Source organism: Eucalyptus grandis, chromosome 2 (genome assembly GCF_016545825.1).
Source record: "Eucalyptus grandis isolate ANBG69807.140 chromosome 2, ASM1654582v1, whole genome shotgun sequence".
Taxonomy (NCBI): Eukaryota; Viridiplantae; Streptophyta; class Magnoliopsida; order Myrtales; family Myrtaceae; genus Eucalyptus; species Eucalyptus grandis.
In genome coordinates, this window is record NC_052613.1 from 13331527 (window position 1) to 13337411 (window position 5885).

A 5885-nucleotide genomic window follows, 5' to 3' on the forward strand; every position below is an offset into this window, starting at 1 on the left:
AAGCCTAGATCGAGTGAGGGCCGCCATGCCCTTGTCTGGCCAGATCTGGCAAGGGCATTGTGACCCTCGCTATATATGGGCAAGGGACCGAGCACCCACACCCTCACTTGTGGCTGGTGATGGTCGGCATACATTACAGACGTAAAATCATTTCTTCATAATTACCACTCGTACCTTGAGTTTTTGGCATAAAATTGCACCGCATCAAACATCAACTTTGTGCAAGATCATCCAAATTGTGAGGAGGGATTGGAGAGACTTTACTTCTTCTACACCACCTCCGGTCCAAGAGGTTATTATGACCTCACTCATGCTCTATTGGGGTGAATCACTAACGAGCACTTTAATCTCAACTCGTCGTGACAAGAAAGCGGCTAGAGCAACAATCAGTAGTTTTACATAATTGTAGTATACTTCCCTAGAAATAATGGTGACAAAAAATTGACAGAGATTCTTATTACAAATATGGAAAAAGAAGCTGAGTACAACCATGAAAATGAATTTCCAAAGCACCTCAATCACCACGTTGAACCCTAAAAGCGAGTCACCTGATCTCAATGAGACAAAGAAGCCATACCGATTAATTTGGGAGAGTCATTATCGATATGTGAAAGGGAAAGAGTGTGATCATCTCAAAGGGGTGACCTGAAAACATAGGCGCTGATATAATAGCGAGAATCGTATGAATGAATACCGGATACACGCAAAGGAACAGCACCTGTGTTGCCAAGATCACCCATCGGAGACGCCTCCCTTTCTAGGGTCCGTGCGAAATTGGGTTGTGGTGAGTCTCCTGCCTCGAGCTTTTCTTATATAGGAAGAGTCAAAGCTTGGGGCACTCACAACATCATGTCGCTAGGATGTGCTCATCCTGGCGACACCCCGAGACTGTACCATTATCTTTTAGATGTGCTGTCCCTGCTTGTCTTATATGGACGCGTAACAGACGAAGACACTCCGCCCCAGAAAGAACGGGACCCGCGTGCACAACGCACCCTGTTCTTATCAATCAAATTTTGCAGTCGTTGAGCTCGCTAGAACGAAATCCTGTCATCTTTCTTGAATTTGTAAAGAGGAAATCGAAGCGGTGTATCATCCCCTTTGAGTCATTTTAAGGTCTGCATCTCATGAAGCGCGGTTGCTCAAAATACTCTTGCCGGGTCATTCAAGAATGTGAAACAGAGGCAAAGGCTTGCTCTGTTCAAGAACCGCCTCTGCTGGGTATGTGAATGAGGCTTGCAAGTGAACAATGGGCAAGAAATGGTCATATTACTCGGACTATGAGACGTGCGAAACAACAATCCACAATTTTGTATACCAACTAGCACAAAAAAGTTTAGGGGGTGCTGCAGAGATTTCTCCAACTTAAAATGACTCGAAACATTTACAGAGCCGTAGTTAAGAATGCTCAATAACCTTAACCAAGTAACTATAGAGAAAAAATCTGAAAAGGAAATGATCATATCCAGTTTTTGCTAATGCTAAGAGTGTATCTCATCTAGGAGTTACAAACCCAGTATCGATTTCAGATGGAGCAAGCACAACTTTTAAAAGAATTAGGGGAAGATACATGATCATTAATGCAGAAATGCAAGTCAATGCGCGCAAAGCCGCTGAAGTGAAAAGAACCGTGTGTTTATAACAACATTGCCGATTCATAGGAAGAGACGTCATTACACCTGAAAGGGAAATTTATCAAGGAAACCTAAGACAATAGCAGCACCATGCACATGGAGGAGACAGAGACCAGCAATCACGTGGGGAAGGTGCTACTGGATTTTACGGAGTTAATTGCATAAAGGAATAGCTTGTTGAGGCCAAAAGGACTTTTCAGAATTTTTAAGACTACAGCCATGTCCTATGACATGAAAGCAACATGACCATGCATCAAAACAGCCAATAATCCCGCCAGAAACTTAGCAGGATTAATTGAGTGCTAACCAAATGTGTATAAAAAACATAGAGCTTACCCGCTTAACTCCTTTTCAAAAAGTAAGACATCTGAAAATTTGTAGCCAAAACGGGCATCCATTTCTAAGGCAGCTTCTCGTTTGCATAGAAAAAACGCATTACATCCACAGGTGAATTTCTTGCCCTATCCTCAAAAGAGCCATATAGACACCAAAAAGCTGTCCGCACTCCACAGTCACAAATGCCAATGAAGAAGTCGACCAAGAATAATCTCAGATGCATTTGCAATTGCTAAAGCATGTAAGTGAAAGAGAATCCAGTACCGATCATATCATTGAAAGCTTAAGGCCAAATTGGGTTGTTTAAGTCAAGCAACCAATGCCGTCAGACCATAACATCAAAACAAGCATTCACGGATATTAAACAGTTGAATCTTTTAGCCAAAGTTCGCACAACAAAAGACCGATCAAGCAGATTTGTCCACCCAGAGAATAATAAAGAAGAGATTCAGCAGAAGGGACTTTGACACCTCCAGAGAGTAACAACAGTACCTCCAATTGCTCTGCTACAAGCACAAAATATTTTTCAATCAGCGCAGAATCGACTGCTTTACTATAACTAGAAAAAATTATGTGCATAGCTATCAGTAGTATTCTTTCTACCCCGGACAGAAGTTCCCTGTACCACAACGTTCATAGGGACCAGAACGGTCCTGATTATAGGAGCATTTCCTGATCCTCCTTGAGTACCACTATCCCTATTGCACACTCCAGATCAATCACCACTTCGGTCAGGACCATAGTGCCCACCACCACCAACTCCATACCTGTCATCCCTCCCCCCATACCTACCTCCCCAGCCCCCTCCACGAGGACACTCCCTTCCACAATGCCCAGTCTTGTCACACTTAAAGCACTCTCCACCTCCACCTCCATGTCCACCACCAGAGTCCCGACTAGGGCCACAATCATGACCACAATCACGACTGCGATCACCATCTCAGTCTCTACCTAAACCTTGAGGCTGAACTTTTTCCTCAATGATAAGTCCATTCATTTCCTCAATAGCCTCATCCATTGCTTGCTTCTCATAACCAAATCCACGAGAGCATCCAGAGAACTTGTCAACAACCCCCTGCATTAAAAATATTCTTATCCGAGGTAGTTTGTATTATATGACAGGGAAAATTACAGATATAAGAGATTGTACTTCCAACTTTTAGATAAAGTCATCAACACAGAAAATCTGTGATAAAATGTACGTTATATGCGGCAATGATATTCACAAATGTCAGCCAAACCTCATTCAGATGCAACAAGCAGATGGTGAATAAAACTACTTATGTCGAGGGTTAGACATAAAGGCAAAATTTGTAAAGTCTTCTGCAAGTGTTTCTCCCAACACTTTTTGCCATCCTTGACTTCAGATACTGGCCATACAACTGCTATCCTGGTTGTCAGATTGACGCTGGTGGCAGATACTTGTGGCTGTCAATGTTTAGAGCAGAAAAAGAGAAAACCATGCCCGGTTCAAATCACACCCAGAAAATGACATTTCTCACACTAATTTTAATTGAAGTCAATGGCGATTCTTTTCATGAGGAGAAATGGATGATTCTTCACAAGTTACGAGAAAGAGAAAAGCAATGGTAAACTCACTTAGACTTGAGCCACAATTTGTCTGAGTGATTTGCAAGTGTTTATCCCCAACTCCTTTTGCCAATTAGGTATAGCCTTGGCTTCAGAAACAGGCCATACAATTGCTGTCTCAGTTGTAAGATTGACCCTTGCGGCGGATACCTATGGCCGTCCAAAGTTAGAGCAGAAAAATAAAAAACACACAGGGTTCAAATCTTAGCACAAAAATTGATAAAAGCCATTTCTCCTGCCATTCTTTGACCCCACATAAGATCATTTAAAACCTTATTTCTCTTCACATATTGATAAAAGCCATTTCTCCTGCCATTCTTTGACCGCAAGCGGAACCTCATGGGAACCGAGGGAGACAGACGAGGCCGGAGCGAGGCTCGGGGTGTGGATGCGGTCGGCGTAGATGCAGCAGAGCCTGTGGGCGATTAGCTGAGACGGGTGTTTGGCACCAATGATGGATAACCCCAGAGGTTTGAGTGAAGCCTGATAAGAGTTAGAGGCTAGCAAAGTGCTGACCACTATAACAATTTCTTCCTTATATTGAGTCCTCGGGACCTTGAACTTTGCGAATTCACAAAGTTCAAGGTTGACTCAATATAAGGAAGAAATTCTTAGAGTGGTCAGCACTTTGCTAGCCACGAATTCGTACCAGGCTTCACTCAACCCTTGGGGGTTATGCCGAAGTCTTATCGGCTTCACTCAACCCTCCGGGGTTATGCCGAAGGTGGTGCCATCATTGGTGCCAAACACCCACTTGCATCGGCGATGCAGCGATCGTGTAACATAGTGGTAAAGGTGGAAGACGAAGGGGTTGAGGGAGGACGGAGATGAGGATGGAGAGAGAGAGTCTTGGATATGGTTGACTCCACCGAAGCTCGCTTTCCCTCTCTAAACTCTCCCTTTAAGCCTCGCAGTTTGAGTAGAGCCACGCGACAGGAGTGAGGAGATGAACATGGCCACCTAATATGCTTACTTCATCACCACATAATCATATCAAAGATAGTAAATATACCAAATGAAATTTCAGCATAGATACATCTCATATTCCAAAAAATGAGAACCTTAGGTTTCTAGAGTTAATTGATCCGTAGCATACAAACTAAATACAATGCTAGAGCAGTTATTGCCCACACTCACTAAACTAGACTTGACCGATCAACTTACAAAATTCTGAGGACCCACACTAGCTCATAATGGGAAATACAACTTCCCCTACATTTCCATACTAGATTTGTTCTGTCAACTGTTCTATTGAAAGGTATAATTTTTTAATGGATGACACAAAACCATTTCATAGATAGGAGTACCAATCCAAAACATGGAGTGTCGACTCTGACCCATTTAAAAAGTAATACGACTAGCCTCTAAAACTACAACAGGAGATTTTTCTTTCAAATCCAACCACCAACCTGCATCCAAGTGTTCAGCAAGAATAAGTAATGAGGATTTTAGAGTCTAAAATTAGCTATCAAATTAAATTGTTCAGTCAAATCAGGGACCACAATTCAGTCTCCATTGCCACGAATATGGTTTTTCCACAAGAAAGGCTAGCAAAAGCAACATATTTTATCCTTCATAATTTGCCCCTTTTTCCCTAGCTAGGTTCTCAAGGTTTGAAAATGATAAATCAATATAATGCATTAGTCAGAACAATGAAGTTTTATTTGGTTGTCCTCTCCTGTCATGCATTGTGACTACCGAATTTCCACGCTAGAATAAGTACACCAAATCTCAATGAGCAACAGAGATTTCACCTCCACGTTGAGCTTGGTTGAAGTAAGAATTTCTGGACTACTCTCAATGAGCAACAAAGATTATGAAGCCAAGGCTAACCAATGACGATGACATAAAAAAATGTATAGTTATTGCAAGCACCATGTTGGACAAATGTAGCAACTCAAGGGCTGGCACATTTCTGTATTGGTGACAACTCTAACTATTTAATTATAATTGTGACTGAGATTCTCTATACTAAAGAAAGATTCTTAAAGTGGCCAGTTCAATATTTCGAAAGAAAACCTTTTACAGTCATGCCCAACAGCTTTCCTTGTTACGTAACCTTTGGCCTTTTTTTTTTCCATCTAACAAGGAAGTGCATAAACCCAACTCTTGATATGTATCGGTGACAAGCCAAAGAGATATAAAAGTTTACACTTCAACCTAGTAGATGGAGTAATCGACACAAAAAATCTGTGATAAAAGGCACGTTATATGCAGCAATGATACTCCCAAATGACAGCCAAACCTCATTCTACTACAACAAGCATATGGTGAATAAAATTGCTTACCTCGAGGGTTATGTACAGTCTTGGCTTCAAATAGAGG

The 5885-nt window shown here is 41.9% G+C and overlaps 1 long non-coding RNA gene across 1 annotated transcript; it reads right to left on the reverse strand.

Annotated features, from left to right (window-relative positions):
• Nucleotides 1-236: 236 nt before the first annotated feature.
• LOC120289322 lies at nt 237-870 on the reverse strand. The gene is made up of 2 exons (XR_005547247.1): nt 719-870; nt 237-645 (listed from the first exon to the last, which is right to left on the reverse strand). It is a non-coding gene; the product is annotated as an uncharacterized LOC120289322 (long non-coding RNA).
• Between the last annotated feature and the right edge of the window lie 5015 nt (nt 871-5885).